Genomic DNA, 15334 nt, shown 5'->3' on the forward strand with positions numbered 1-15334 from the left:
GCATAGAGATGCACCCCGCCGAGTGTGTGTCCCCCCCCCCATCGGGTATAGCATTATAGGTTTTACTAATTAGCATATCTATCAAAGATTCCCCAATGAGAGGCTCAAGTGAGCCCCCCCTCCCCAAGGAACCTTCCCCTGGATGGTTCTATCTTGGTTTACAGAATGTGTTCTGGAGAGGACCTTGGGGTCTGGGGCACACTGACCCCTGGCTACGAAGCTTCTAAAATGTTTAGTCTCTCAGCTTGACAAACAAGTCCAAGAATGTAGGCAAAAAGCTCTAGGAGTACAGAAGTTGTAAAAGGTATAACAGGGGTATAAAAGAAAAGGCAAAAAATCTTCATGGCATCAATCCCTTTTGCAACTTAGGTTCCCTGAGCTCCCCCTCACACCACACTTTAACCCTTTGCTGGGGTAGTTGTCACATAAACCCAGGGGAGGGAGGACGACTGCCCGCACGTCCCGACACACCGAAGCGAACTGCTCTTCTTCTCCAGGAGTGGCACTTGGCCTCACACACAGAAGACAAGAGGCTGTCACAGCAAGGTGTAACGTTTGGGTAATTGCTGGTTTTCTCAGCCACTTCAGGTGAAGGGAAACATTTGCCTCTTCTTTGAGAAATCCCCAGCAATCAAAGCCGCTGACTGACAGTGCTCAAGGGACTGCAGCGGAGTCACTGCTCGCCAGTGACTCCTACTAATGAGCAAACAATGACGGTAAGATTGCTGGGAAGCAGCTTTTCCAGAACATTTTTAGACAGTCTGCTTTTTTATCAAACACCAAATAATTGTAGAGCTTCCTTTTAAGAAAGGAAAGGAAGTTTTCCACTGAAATTCGCTTAGTGGCTTTAGAGTTAGTGTATTGGCTCAGTAACTAGCTAGTGGTGTAGCCTTTTCCTTTGAAAACCCAGCTCCTTCATCTTCCCTTTTGCTCATATAAAGCAAGCAAAGTCAGGCAAGGCAGCCAGGACTCATGTTGTGATTCGTAATCGTAGGACTGAGAATCTATTTTCATTGACTGGACAACAGACAGAAGTGGTGACTCTGCAGCTGACTCCCAGGACAGCATGTAAGATATGCATGGCATGCTGTAAGCTTTGTAGTCTCCTTTGCAGAGGAAAATTCCCTAGATAAGGACAACGGTAGGGAAGCAAAGGAGAAACAGACTGACAAATCTTACAGCAGCAGAAGTCCTCAGAAAAAGCTAAGATCTTCTCTTTTATGGATAGAAATAATTACCATAAGCTAAAACAAGAAAAAGAACAAACATTTAAACATCTGAACTTGAATAATTTGTTTAAAGTAAACCCTCGCAAAGCACAAATGCAAACAACCTTACTTCACCCCAGTCTTCCTGGATCAAGACATGTCTCAGAGCAGATCTCCTAACACCTACAGAAACAGTGACAGATGAAGAAAAGGGAGAAACTTTAACTCTTATCTAGCTTAGGTGCCTTGGCAAAGATTTTTCTTATCCTTGAAGGCCAGAACAGAGCTGGCTTCCTTTAAAAATAAATAGAATTGTTTACTAAGAATTGTCTAAATCCCCAGTGATTTACAGGTAACTTATGGTGTATTAATCTCACATCTAAAGTGAATAATTCTTAGTAATCAGAGAGACTCATAAGTTGAAGGAAAGAAAAGGACAGTTTTCTCTTCCTCTTACAGTTTTTTACTCCTACCACACACCAAAATGTCATGTACTATTTGGATATCTCAGTTTATAGGATGACATACTCAACAAATTCAACTTTATATCAGGACATCATTAAATTTAAAGCAAAATGAAATGGGGCTCAATGCTCTTTATTCATACAACATAAATTCTCTAATTCACCACTTTCTTAATTCACAAGTTCTCCAGCTTCCAAGCCCTCTAGCTCGTATGTTGCTCTTGCTGTGCCTCAATGGCTGTTCCAGAACATGTTGGGGAGTGGCATCAGCTGTATGTTGGGCCAAAACCAGAGCTGAGTGGACAGTCTTCCTTGCCCCTTGCCACAGGCCAAACTGAGAAAAACCAGTGCCTAGGCAAGGGGTGGAACTGTTAGTCCTCTTGCCTCGCTCAGGGGAAGATTTGGGCACTCACTCAAGCCTGAATCAGGTGACAACTGGTGATTCATTTTTTCAACACAGGGAGATATGTGATCAACATAGATATAAAAATATATCACTAGCAAAACTAATAAAATACAGCACGATAGTACAGTAATCATAGGATGTAATATAACATGCAATATGCCACTTGCAGATGGTGCATATCTTGCAAAAACACCATACGAATGATGTTCAGCAGTTTGTTCTACTTCTGTTGCAATTCTGACAATGCAGCCAGTATCACATTTGATAGCAGTGGTCACCTGTTCTGGGCAAATAATGGCCATTTCGTATTTGGTGATAAAAGTTGTCAGCTGCTCAGTTTGAGAGCACACTGTGTCCTGTGTTGGCCCTAAGGGACCAATGGGGTCCATGCTGTAGGCCAGTCTGACACCAGAACGGGTGTGAAGTTTGCATTATGGTCTCTGTCAAGCTGTCCATGGGTCTCTAATGACATTAGGTGTTTTAAGATTGTTTTTGCTTCTCACTACCCAATTCCAATTTGATTGCCAGTAAATTAAATTAATTTAGCCCAAGTTGTCTGTTTTGCCTATTACTGTAATTACTGAGTGATTTCTTCCTGCCCTTATCTCAGCTCATGAGCTTTTCATTTTCTTTTCTCTAACTGAGGAGGGTGGTGATAGAGTGGCTTTGGTGAGCACCTGGAGTCCAGCCAGGGTCAACCCTTCGCAGCTGTATAGCAAGGAATTAGTTTAATTCTGCCACAGGATTAAACCAGCCCTGGACACGGTGTGTGTAGGGTAAGTATTACCCAAATTGTTCACTATTTCAACCCCGATCACAGGGAATTTCCACCCTTCAGAGGCACATGCCATGGGTTTGACAGAGTACACTTGCTGAGTAGCCCAAAAAAACTTTTCCTTCCCTAAGACCTGTTTGAATATGGACAATGCAGTCCTTTATTTCATTACAAAATCTACAGGTGACCACTCTCTGTACTCCTGCATGACAAATAAAGTCCTTAAAGCACCAATGATATTTCTTACAGAAGTAGCTTGGTGTCTTCTGAGTGATCTGCAAAACTACTCCAGTGGGTAACAGCTGGGCAGGGAAATCTGGATTTGAGTTCACCCCCAGGCTGTAGATTTTACTACATTCTCCTATCTTCCTTAAGCTTTCCTCAGTCATCAAATACTCTATTCAAGTGAAAACCCTTCTCTGATCTGTGTATAAACCTAAATAAATCTTTTTATCCATAAGTGATGATAGAATATTATTGTGTGGAACCTCATTCTTCAGGTTAGACTTAAATTCACATTTCACGGAGTGGCCAGAAAAAGGTAAAACATTTCAGTAAGTTATAAAATCAGGATTCTAATTACTGTCTGCTATTAAATAGGACAATGTTCTGTAAATGAAGTGCTAACCTGGTAAGTCTAATAAACCATCTCTTCATTTTATTTTGCTGGCATCAACACTTCCATCATCAAACACTTAAATTTTTGTCAATAAGACTGCTGTACAGTATTTTTTGAATGCAGTGTAAAATCAGCCTTACATTTTGTGGACTATGGATTTCCTATTTGCTGAACAGTCTACAAATTTGAAGATACATACAACCCATAAACACAGAATTCTTTATTTCTTGGCACATAAGTTAGACTAAATATTGTGTTCAGTATTAACACTGACCCATGGAGAAGTAAAAACTCAGTTAAAAGAAACCTGTTCAGGGATTCCTTTAGAGAAGACACACATACAAAAGTCTGAGAGGACTACAAGCTACTGAAGCCTCTATGTTTAAATAAACATCCAGTCCTGTTGGGTTACCTCATAGTCTGCTGTTATGAGGAGCCTCAACCATGCATCCTTTTATCTAACTATTTGGGGGCAGAATTTAGTTTCTGTGCCTGGTCCAGTGTGGTCAGGACACTCTCCCAGCTTTCTGGTCTGCCAAACATGCTTGAGACTGGTGTTTCCCCAGTTCAGCCAGCTGGGCAATGAAATTAGGATCTCCAGGCTCTGTCTCACTCTCTCTACAACATGGCCAGGATTCCAGTGAAAACCCTTTCAGGACAACATGATTGGAGACTCAGCAGCATAATTCTGCATTAATGGACACTTCAGCTCCAGCAAGAGCATCACCTTTCTGTTCTCGTGCCATCTCCTAAAGCAGGCTCACACTTGGTTGCCCCATTCTCCCAGCAATGCAGGCTGCAAATCTGAAGGACCACTCACATCCATAACTGACAGCAGCAGCAGAAAGTCATCACCTTTAGAAAACTGCTGTTTGAGTTTTGTGGATCTTCTTTTTCACATTCTTTTAATGAAAATCTAGCTATTCTTTGAATTTTTGTGAAAATATGGGAGTGTTTTCTCCTCATTGCATGGAGCATAACAGACACTCTACAGCTCTAATAGGAGTATTCTTGAGGTCCCATATCCACTCATTAGCAATTACATAGCCTATTAGCAAGCAGGTGAGTGTCACATTTCAAAGCTAGGCAACGAAAGGTCTTAATGCCATGGAACTGCTATTGGAATAATTTCTGCAGAAACCTAACTTTAGACTAATTTTCAATACTTGTAAAGACCTGTCCAAACTGTATTGTGTCACATGGTCTCACCATAACCATTGCAAAGACTTTCTGGCTCTGAATAAAATTAATGTGTTTGTATCAACTTTCATCATGTGCAATTTGTCCAACAGTTGTAAAACAATACAAAAAGGTATGCTTTCTTCAGTTTTGAACAGGCCATGACTGATAAAACCAGAAACAGGAGCCAATTCTTAGAACATCTAGCATGTAGGTTTAAATGAAATGTCTCACATTACCACTGGATTTTTCAGCTCTCTGAATGTTGTAATACTCTAAGCTGTGGCTGCTTAACACCTCTTAACACAAGGTACATCTTGCAAGGAGAAACAGCTTGCATATATTTTCCACAGGTCAGTAGTGTTTTGTTGGTCAGTTGGTTTGGGTTTTTTTTATTTTTTGTTAATTTGTGGGAGGGTTTTGTATCTGCTTTTTATGAAGTTCAGAAAATACTCAGATGACCTTTTATCTTTATGGATGAGATCTGTATCTGTACAGAAAGGACATGGAAAGACCTAATGAAGGTCATTAGTACAGAAATGGCTTCCACCCCAATAAATTCAACATATCCATGCTGTAAGGGTATTTGCAGCCCTGACCCGAATGGGGAGAGTGAAGGGAGCACCTGCATCAGGCTGAGTAGGAGCTTGGACTGCATCAGCCAGTGTTAAAAGAAGCTCCAGACCCTTTTCTATATCTGCTGCTAAAGCTTTTATATACACATGGATATAGTCATACACACACACACATACATTATTTCTTTAATCAGCTATTGTCTTTATTTCTGTATTTCATTATGAATAAACATTTTTAGCATCTGTTGATAAAAAAAATTATCATTTTGTGGCCATATGTATAATATAGAAAAGCTGTATGAAGAATAAATTTAGTTTAGTAGTCAAATAAATTTTAAAAGATATATTTATATAGAATAGCTGGAACTTGTCTTGAAAAGAAAAACTGAAAGAATGCAGAAGAGCATGGGGCTGATATGGGGGTGGTAACTGAAGATAACAACAGAAATAAGAAAAAATGTTTTAAATAAATACTATGCCTGTAAAAAAGAATGGCAAAGCTGCATCTAAAAATAATATTCATGAACATGTCATTGCAGGATTTGGTCAGAGTAGTATTCCAGACATTAACAACACTACCAGAAATAAAAAACCCACAACACAATTTAAAAAAAAATTAAAGAAAATGTGCAGAAGACATGTTTTCTGTTTTCACCGGAACAGTAGCTTTCTGCCAAATGCCAACACAGGAGGCACTTTGCACTATGAAATACCTTTGTTGCAGCAGCCACCATACAACTTAATAAAACTGCTCACTTTTGCGAGACAGGATTGTTTTCTATTATCTCTTGCTTTCTCACAGCATAAGAAAACTAGGCTGGTACATAACACTAATCACAGTTTTTAACTTGGATCACTATTAGTTTCTTTAATATTCAAAGCAGCCCTGCTAGAGAGAAAAACAATAGCTCCAAGGCAACAGAAGCTGTTCACTTCTCTGGATAATATTTCCCAGCCTTACTTTCAGGCTGATGCCGAATTACAGAGCTAGATCTAGCTGCTTGCTAGATCCAGATCACTCTCAGTTTCTCTTCTTTCTCCTTCAGTGCACACAGGGACACGGGGAGAAGGGGGGAGGTGGAACCCAGGCTGGAGCTGGTGGCTGCAGGAGCAGCCCAGGTGTGCCAGGGGGACACCAGCACAGGAGGTCTCTGACCTCGGGCCAGGACACACCACTGCAGCCTACTCCTCTTCCCAGATGCTCGAGCACTCAGGGGCAGTTTTAGCCAGAATTACCATACAAACCAAGGACCCCTCAGTGGACCAGGAATCCTTGACTGCACTCTGCTATGTGCTTCCTCAGTGGCTCAGCATTTCTTACAACTGTACTTGAGTGATGTCAATCACTCTCCGATTAATTAGTCTGGTTTCAATTACTAGGATAATTAACACCTCATTTAAAGCAGAAAATAGTTCTCTTAATTTCAGTACTCTATGACTAAATCTGAGTTTGCCTCCAGCCCAACAGCTCCCAAAAGCCTTGACCTGATAGTGCTGATTGGGAGCATTAGCCCAAAAAAATTACAGTACTACAAAGACTTTCCAGCTCTGTCTATTCCAAGATTTGCGGGATTTTTCAGGACTTTCAACACATATGTTCCTCAAAGAATACCCAGGACATTGCAGAAGATTCCTTAAACAACCACACAGAGAAAAACTCTGCTGGCTGCAACAGTAGCAATGCAAGTGATGGCCACATGAGATACCATCTTCATTTAGTTATTTTTTATTTTCATAAGGAGCATAGAAAGGTGCTGATTCAGCCAGTGATCAATCCTTCAACAAAACCCTATTCAAAACTTAACTTGTACATGGAGAAGGGTGAACCTGAGTCACTTGACTAACCAAAACCCCTCTGTTTTGTGGGAGATTTTTGTGCAGCAGGTGTTAAAGTAAGGGGGCGTGGGGAAGTTTGCTACTGTGTGGAGAGATCTGCAGGAAACAGAAGACCTTCAAAAGTGTATTTTCTTCAAGAAATCAAGGTAACAGAACCTGCATTTACGAGAGATTCTTATTCAGTTTTAAAGCTGAAAGGAGTCAGATTTTCCTCTGGAAAGGCTAAACAAGCATTTTGGTCTCTTGCATTTCATTTGATGAAAGCAAACACCCCAGGAGGCAAAAGCTATTTAATCTATAACTAGCAATCACCAATATTCCTGATTATGTAAGAGACTCATTTTCACATACTTAAAACAAGTATTTCTCCTTTCTGCTTTGGCGTTTTAACTTAATCGATTTTCAGGAAAGACATTTTCATTACACCTAAACTTTGATCATGACAGTGACTGTGAGGTACAGTGTCACTCAAACATGGGCTTGTGTTCCTTCACTTAGACTGGGATAAGCTTACGGGGTGCTCAGAAGCTGAATAAAGATTTTTGTTCATCAAAGCAAATATTTCTGCAGATTTGGGGAAAATGCCTGTACCACACTGCTTGAAATGTCCTATGTGATTGGGTTATTAAAGATGGAATCATCAGGCCGGAGCCAAAAGGGGGACGTTAAAAATGAATGACAGTGCTGCCTGAAATGAGTATGTAACTATACATGCAGCCTTAATATTCTTCTAGCATTGCTTGGAGTTTTTGCATAAAATTTCTTGCAGCAGGAACCTTTGGTTTTTTGACAGATTCAGACTGACAGTCTACAGGTGAAAAGCTTTCTGCCACGTTACAACTTGTTTGAGTCATTTGGGACCATAGTGACAAGGACAGATTATGTGTACGCACTTACCTTATCGGGGCCAAGCTGCAAAAATCCTCCTTAAAAGTGGCTTCATTGACTTAAGCAAGTTTGTGTCATGCTTAAGGATGTGTAGAATCTGATTCCATGCACAGGGCTTCCTTTCAGGTTTGATTGCTCATTTTTATTCAGCAAGAAAATAGCCTGTCAGTCGTCAGCAAGGATAAGCTCTCCAGCACTGTAATTCTCAAAGCAGTTGTTGATTTTACAAAGAAAGGCACTAACTTGCAGCGAACCTCCTCCTTTTATTCTGGGCTTGATACAACTATGGAAATGTTATTAAGAACGTAAAGCCTAAACAGAGTGTATTCCATTTCTTTCCTGAACGTTTAGGTATTTATCTTACCTGTTTGAAGTCAAAGACTGCCTCTTTTTCCCCCCCAACAGAAATGAACAGAGCAAAACTAATATAAAGCATGCAGGCAACATTGTGCAGCTTGCTTTTATGTGCATCAAGGAAAACCATCCAGTCCCAGCAAGAGACAACAGACAGAAAGATTTCCATCTGACTACAGTGCACACTAGGGCAATGCACCTCAAAATATATTGCTTTTTTCTTAGTTTCTCAGCCTCCAGATAGAACCTAAAAATAGAGAATATCACTGAAAGACTCAGTGATTTGGTCTAAAGATTGCACCAACGTACTTCTTGTGTTAGGACCTTTTTGATAACACAGCCACATTCTTTATTGTGGTGAAAAATGAGATGGTTTAGTTTGCTTACCATCTCGTATTTCCCAGAACTGTGATCATTGTGATATCCCTTGGAAACATGCTAGACCATTGCAAAAAAAGGCTGAATTTTATGGCAAACACACATGACATCAATTTAAACATCCAAACAAGGCATATGGTCAAGACCCATCAGAGTTAGGAACCTGGCTGTTTCTAGTTTAGTAGTCCAGCAAAATCCTTGGGTTATGATATCTGCTCTACTGTGTCATGCTATATGCTTTTCAGATTGTTAATTCTTTAAAATACAAATTACAGTGGAAATTGCACTGGAAAGTAAGAATTACTCCAGTCTGCCATGCTCTGCAGAAAATTATCTTGCATAGCACAGAACGAGTCCCCCATTGTGTAGGATTTATGGGCTGCTCTTTGGAGATGTCAATCAATCTTCACTGCAGAATTAAGGGATTCCAGGTCCCTCTCTTGGTGTTAGATCCTTAGTAGGTACTCTGCGGCTGGCTATGATTCACATTTCAAAGAACCCTTAAAATATTATTTTACTAATTTCATAAATATTTATATGGTATGCAGTAGGGAAGCAACAGTCCTGATTACAAGCTACTCACAGGAGGCACCACTGCAATCCAAGTGCTAAAAAACCAGATTGTTATAATCGTAATTACTGAATACCTCGAGCTTATGTGACAAGTTTTAGCACTTGTCACAGAATTATGGTGTCTTAGTCATCCTTGTTGTATTGACAGAATGTTTGGAAAATCACCTCTTTCAAATAAAACTAATATTAATATTTGACTCATGGATATTGCAGTGTTTGTCGATCAATATTTCAAATACCTTGCCTTTGAATGTATATTTTAGGTAACTGTTTACACCATGTATATTTTCTTCCTTATTTACTTCCATGTTTTCAAAACTGAAATTATATTTATCATTCGATTCTGTATTTTCTCCCAGAACACTGTGATTTTTGGGTGAAGAAGTGGACTATCACAGCAATTGGTGGTACCTGTCAAAGAAGCAACAGTAAAACAGTGAGCAGCCGTGTTTCCACTCCCATCACAGCAGTGACAGTGACTGTGGGCTCTGCAGAGTGTTGTCCCTCCAGCAAGGCCAGAAGAAGACACTTCCTCCTGTGTTACTCCCCATTCTGCTCACACTCAGGCTTGGCATCTTGAACAAAGTAACTTTTGTATAAAATATTTGCTGTAGAACCAATACCAGTCTGGAAGGAAATACCACTTCTTTATCTTATCACAGACTTCTCATCTACACTTAAATACTACAGTTTGCATAATGACTGTGCTCAGATTGGGATATACAAAATTACATGTTGCTGAATATTACTGTCTCTGTCCAGCTCTGTAGCTCACATGCATGCATGCACAAACACGGCTGGCTTCAGTAGGAAGTCAGTGACAAAGAGATGGGAAGGGTCTTTGCGTGTGTTCCAACAGGACCATTTATTGCTTCCACACTGTCGAAGGTCACACAGGCAAAGGTGAAAACAATACGGAATTCAGAGGTTTTATCCAGGGGCGGGGAAAAAGGCGGGACTAGGGAACGGGAGCAATGGGGAAGCTCTGGGGGAGTGACAAGGGGTAGAGGCTGACAGCCGGCCGGGGGAGACAAACGGGAGCGTATTGACATAGCTGAACAAGCATCCTGGGAGAAGCCTCTTTCTCTCACCATGACTGCTAAGTCTCTGGCACCAGAGACTGTCTTACCAAGAGCTCTCTCTGTCCCTTGTGCCACAGGCCAATCGGCCGTCACAGCTGAGTATGTCCAGCTTGCAGCTTCAACGAGATTTGGAGACACTCAACACTTCTAGCAGTGTTTATCGGAAGCTGGCACATACGGTCCAGGATGCCATAAAAATATGCTTTAGCTTTTGATCAACACTGAATGGTCAGACAGTTGGATGAGATTATCACTGTATTATTTTATTCTAAATTTTGGGTACCTATCCATATACTCTTAAAGGTGCATAAGGAGGAGGCATATGAGTCTGTCTATTTGTTCTATTTGTTAGAGCATGTACTTTTGATAAAACCAGAAGTACTTAAAAAAAATTATAATTTACAAAGTTGAAATACATGGTTTGATCTGCTCTCCCTGACAATTTGCTTCCTGTTGTACTCTTCACACAGTTGTAATGTTGCCCTTTGCTCATCAATTCCAAAAGAAGGCATATAAAGTCATTTAGAACTGGGCTGTGCACCTGTACCCAAAAGGACAGCTCAGTTGTCAAGTAGATGCTAGTATGAGTACAACCATCACAGCTTGAGTCCTGGTTTGTCAGCAAAATTACAGTGATTTTGTGGCATAATGATCTTTGCTTGAATAATACCTATTTGTCATAAACAAAAGTAGAAAAATATTTATTTGCTGAAGCATCTCAAATTTAAATGAATTGAAGCCTCCTTTTTTAAAAGTTATTTTGTGAAAATAAATACGCAACATTCTGAAGTTATCAACATTATTTATTTCCCACAACCACTTTTTTCCTTTTTACTCATCCGACAGTACTGTTTCTTTGTTTTAATATTTTGGATTGTTCTAGATAAGATATTACTTTAGATTTTTTTTTCTAATGATCCCTTTTCCTCCTTAATTAGAATATTAAAATTACCAAAACTTTTACAGGTTAGAGAAACTGTATAAGTAGCAGTCAGAATCACTGGAAGGTAGCTTGGGGAATCAGAAAGGAATACTCCTGCTGACAGTCATCTGTGAAACTTTCATTAACGATGTTCATTGTTCTGTCTACATTACATCAGTGTCATGAAAGTATCTTTAATGCTTTATAGATATAAGGAAAATTCCACTACATGCAATATCCACTGACATGGAGCACATCACTTCAGTGTGATATAGGATTAGAAAAGACAACTACCAGTCTGTTCAGCTGATATTCAGATGTGAAATAAAGTCATGTCATTCTAAAACAGGGTCAAATTACTTCAGGGTCAAAATGAAAAACAGTTCACTCTCATATGCACTATGTTTTTATTATTGCCTCCTTTAGACATCTTGTAAATGAAGGACAGATACTGCAGTTCTATTGCTTTCAGAAAAATATTTCTAAAATTTTGTTTTCTGTGTTTATTTATTGCATGGCATTTGGTTTTGTTGTTTTTTTTTTTAAAGTTGTATTACTGAAATTGTTAAACTGCACTGCTATGCTAAAACACAAAAATTATGGGTAATATAGTGAAAAGTCTGAATGGAATGTGGCTGAACAGAATGTATTCAAGAATTAAACCAACTTCATAATCAGTATGGAGGTACTTCTTCAGTAGAGATGCCAAACCTCTCAGAGAACAAAACACTCAGTGGATGTGTGCAGTAGGCAGAAGTTACAAGAAAAAACTACCATCTACTCTGTAGTTCTCGAAGGTTTTGTGCGGCACAGGGAAATGGGCAGACAGGAATCTTAATACTTAGAATGAGTGACTGTTCCCTCCTGTGAGCAAACAGCCAGGCTTGCTATTAAAAGTTTTGCTTTCTTAGTTATGTCAGTAAGAAATTATTTTAGCAAGAACTTTGAATTTAAAAACACAATACTTGTAGCTAAGGCAGCTGTTTAAGCTAAAGCTCAAGGGGAAAAAAATATAAATATTGTGGGTTTTTTCTTTCCATCCAGAATCTTTGGGAAGCTGTCATAATTGGCCAAACACAAGTATGCACATATATATATATATGCATATATATTAAATATATGTATCTTATATACATATATTTAAGTTCTCTTTTTGCCAGTAGCAAAACGTATCTTGAAGAAAAGAGGTTATGGACATACCCATCTACAGCAGCCAAGGGATCTACAAGGATGCCTGGGATCCACAAAACAATACTTGTGCACAGTGACTATTATCCAGGATTTCCAAAGTCCAGGCATTCCTATCACCAGCTAGAAGACTTTCCAAATTTCTTTTCTCCTGTCCTCTCTCCCCTAAGCTCTGCAGGCAGGAACCCCCTCTCTTCCCTCCCTCCCTCCTATCCCTTCCCATTAGAAATGTCACTACCCCATCTGCTGCCCCCAAACTCACTCGTGCTGGCAGGGACTCACAGGCAGAACGAAGGCGCTGAAGTCATTCAGCATAATGTGCTACACAGACCCTCCCAAGGCAATTGCTAGCATTTTCCACCAAGAAAAAAATTGTGCAGAAGGGATTAATGCTGCTATGGTTCTCTTTTGATGCCTGTAACACAGATCAGGACACATCTCCTGCATCATTAAATCCAACTCCTTCTTGCTGCAGGCACCATGTAGTTTATTTGTTCCATATGAGTGTGTGTGCTTTTTGCCATCCAAGCTAAGTAGTGACCGAGGGATTGTTTCCCTGGACACAAGAGATGCTATTGTAATATCTGAATTGCATGGAAGTATCTTTGCGCGTCTATCTCAAATGATGTAACAATTTAGCCAGCAAATGTACATGTTATTGTGGTCAGTAGGACTTCTCTCACTTGAAATTATGTATGCTTTATTGCTTTTATCAAATAGAACTGTAATAACACAGCTCAAAAAGTGTGCACTCTTATTGGAAACCACATTGTACAGGAACTGCTGCTTCTTATAATTACATATTTGGTGACAGAGGGTGAGGGGGTGAAGAAAAGCTATTTTCCCATCTGCAGAAAATCCTGACAGCCTCTTAAAAACAACAGTAATGAGGGAGAGAAAAAGAGATATTTGTGAAGGCTTTAGATATTAATTTCACATAAATATGCCAAACACAAACCTTCCTTGAATTACTTTTGTGAATTACGGGAGGAGGTTTTGCACAGTTCACTGGAACTCCTGGCAAAATACAAGGATCTCAGGGCATGTAGCTCTCATAGAATATTTAAAGAAAGAAATTCTTAGTTGATGTTTTGTTTCACAGTATTCACATCATTCCAACTCTAGACAGAGGGAGAAAATGAAGAAGTAAAAAAATGGATCTAAGTTTACTGAACCAATAAAGTGAAGAAAAGGGAAACATTCAGATCAGTCTTTACAGAGCCCAGGTAGCTCACTTCATCCTAAGTAGACTCCTACTTGCTGTGGAGCCCCAAATATGGGCTCAGGGAAATTTGGAAAGGAAATAAATGTCAGCTCTGGACAACAGCAGAAGGAAGGAAGGAAAGCCTTTTAAGAGCTCTGTCCCAGCAACCAGACATGCAGAGCAAAGCTCTGCCTTCAGCTCAGCCCTTCACCCTACAGCATCACAGCAATTTCAGGGTAAGTTGTTAGCATGATCTGACACTTTACAAAATCTGTCTCCTCTAGACCAGGGGAGAGCATGGTGTGGCAGTCACCAGCACTGGAATAAGTGGAAACTTCCAGTCATAGAAGGAGAAAGCTTGAGGCCTTTGAAGTCTTTGCTTTATAAAGTGTGGCTCCTGCGCCCTGCCTTGCAATCCTATCAGCTGGTATGTAAAATTATAACCCCTCAATTGAAGATCTATATTATAAAAGTCTGCAAGGCAAGATACTGAGTGTATATGTTCATCTGTAAATGTCTCTATTCAGAGACAGAAATTCTATTTAGGCCTTTACAAGTACTGTAAATTTTCTGCAACATCCATAAAGCATTAAAACACGCTTATCTGAAATAGAGCACATGAATGTCTTTGATCTCCAGGAGCTGTTAATCTCTCCTACTTGTGTTACTTGCTGCTTAATAAACAAAACATTTCTTCTAACACCCCAAATAATCCAGGCCAGCAAAAATCTCAGGACACCTTGTCACTAAAGATGGTTTTGAGACTTGTGGTTGCTAGATGCCGGCAAATGTACACACAGGGACATCATAAGGTAACATTGTTCCTTAGGCCAGTAATTTGAAACAGACACTACTTGAAATAAGCTAAACAGAGGAAGAAAGGTAGATATTTCTTATCATGCCCTCTGACTGCTTTTTGACTGATATTTCAGATCAGGAATAAATTGATCACAACTGTAGTAAATAATCTCAAACATAAACAGAAAGTGCTGCAATACTCCATCCTGGACTACTCCTGGAATGATCTGCAGTCTGAATGCAAGCACAGATGTTTTGCCACCATCACTTAGATGTAATCATGGCTTCTTGTTTCCAATCATTATGCAGTTCTACTTCTGTTTTTATTGACTCTCAATGGTTTTGCTTTATGTAGCCAAACTACCCATATTAAACCCAAGTTTTAAATGGAGTATCTACAAACTCGGGTATGGGTGTTTTTGTTGAGTTTTCTGATACCAAGTTTGAAAAACATCTTTCGTTACGTGTAAAGTGAGATTAAAATCTTCATGTTTCCTAATTTTCATGCTTGGTATTTAGCAGTCTGAAAGAGGGTTGGTTTGTTCTGGCTTCTAATTTTTTCCAGGCATTTGTAAGCAATCTGCTAGACACAGCACAAACTAGTAGCCAGCACAAAGTGCAGCATCAACAGTGTCCTGTTATTTGGGGAAAAGTCTCTGAACTTGTTAAGTTCACCAGCCCCGCTGTCTGGGGGCTGAGGATGAAAACAGGACAGCAAGGACAGCACTTTTCCTAAGGACCAAATCTCATACTCCACCAAAGTCTTATTGAAGATCCTGGGTGCGGAGGAGCAGCAGAGAGGGCAGGTGGGTACTCAGTGTCAGCTGTCCAGGGGGCAAAAGCGACAGGAAATCTTTAGACATGCTTCAGAGGAATAACTGAGAA

The 15334-nt window shown here is 39.9% G+C and overlaps 1 long non-coding RNA gene across 1 annotated transcript; it reads left to right on the forward strand.

Moving 5' to 3' along the window:
- The first annotated feature begins 2727 nt into the window (after positions 1-2727).
- LOC108445971 lies at positions 2728-13182 on the forward strand. The gene is made up of 2 exons (XR_001861068.1): positions 2728-2854; positions 9615-13182. It is a non-coding gene; the product is annotated as an uncharacterized LOC108445971 (long non-coding RNA).
- The last annotated feature ends 2152 nt before the right edge of the window (positions 13183-15334 follow it).

The sequence above is a fragment of the Corvus brachyrhynchos genome, unplaced genomic scaffold (assembly GCF_000691975.1).
Source record: "Corvus brachyrhynchos isolate BGI_N302 unplaced genomic scaffold, ASM69197v1 scaffold633, whole genome shotgun sequence".
Lineage (NCBI taxonomy): Eukaryota > Metazoa > Chordata > Aves > Passeriformes > Corvidae > Corvus > Corvus brachyrhynchos.